A 1589-nucleotide genomic window follows, 5' to 3' on the forward strand; every position below is an offset into this window, starting at 1 on the left:
TGGCGTTTAAACGCCAGTAAAGGTAGCAGAATGGGAGTTTAACGCCCAGTCTGGCACCATTTTGAGCGTTAAACGCCAGAAAGAAGTAACAATCTGGTGTTAAATGCCAAAAACAGGTTGTAGCCTGGCGTTTAACACCAGGAAAGGAATAAAAGCTGGCGTTTAACGCCAGAAATAAGCAGCAATCTGGCGTTAAACGCCAAGATCGCACTGTAAGGGCATTTACACGCCTAATAGGAGCAGGGATGATACATCCTTGACCCCTTAGGATCTGTGGACCCCACAGGATTCCCACCTACCCTCCTACAACACTCTTCCCCAAATACCCCTCACCAATCAACTTATTCACTCTTTCCCATCACCTCTTCACCAATCACCTCCATATCTCTTCCCCAAAAACCCCACCCACCTCACCTTCAAAATTCAAACACTTTTCCCTCCCAAACCCAACCCTAATAACCGAAACCCAACCCTCCCCTCACCCCTATATAAACCCCTCACTACTCCTTCATATTCACACAACACATACACATTTCCACCATCTTGGCCGAATTCACTCTCTCCCTCTATCTCCTCTATTTTCTACTTCTGACCCTTTTTTCTTTCTTCTTTTGCTCAAGGATGAGCAAACCTTTTAAGTTTGGTGTGGTAAAAGCATTGATTTTTGTTTTTTCATAACCATTTATGGCACCTAAGGCCGGAGAAATCTCTAGAAAGAGGAAAGGGAAGGCAAAAGCTTCCACCTCCGAGTCATGGGAGATGGAGAGATTTATCTCAAAGGTCCATCAAGACCACTTCTATGAAGTTGTGGCCAAGAAGAAGGTGATTTCTGAGGTCCTTTTCATGCTCAAGAAAAATGAGTATCCGGAGATCCGACATGAGATCCGAAGAAGAGGTTGGGAAGTTCACACCAACCCCATTCAACAAGTCAGAATCTTAATGGTTCAAGAGTTCTATGCCAATGCATGGATCACTAGGAACCATGATCAAAGTATGAACCTGAATCCAAAGAATTGGCTTACAATGGTTCGGGAGAAATACTTAGATTTCAGTCCGAAAAATGTAAGGCTGGCGTTCCACTTGCCAATTATGCAAGAAAACGCACGCCCCTACACTAGAAGGGTCAACTTTGATCAAAGGTTGGACCAAGTCCTCATGGACATATGTGTGGAAGGAGCTCAATAGAAAAGAGACTCAAGAGGCAATCCGGTTCAATTGAGAAGACCAGACCTTAAGCCTGTGGCTAGAGGATGGTTGGAGTTCATCCAACGCTCCATCATTCCTACTAGCAACCGATCTGAAGTGACTGTGGATCGGGCCATCATGATCCATAGTATCATGATTGGAGAGGAAGTGAAAGTTCATGAGATCATACCTCTAGAACTCTACAAGGTGGCTGACAAGTCATCCACCTTGGCAAGGTTAACCTTTTCTCATCTCATTTGTCATCTATGCAATTTGGCTGGGATTGACATAGAAGGAGACATCCTCATTGAAGAGGACAAGCCCATCACTAAGAAAAAGATGGAGCAAACAAGAGAGCTCATTCATGGACCTCAACAAGAGCATGAGGAGGATCCTCATCAAAA

Source organism: Arachis ipaensis, chromosome B9, assembly GCF_059453495.1.
Source record: "Arachis ipaensis isolate K30076 ecotype BB chromosome B9, ASM5945349v1, whole genome shotgun sequence".
Classification (NCBI taxonomy): Eukaryota; Viridiplantae; Streptophyta; class Magnoliopsida; order Fabales; family Fabaceae; genus Arachis; species Arachis ipaensis.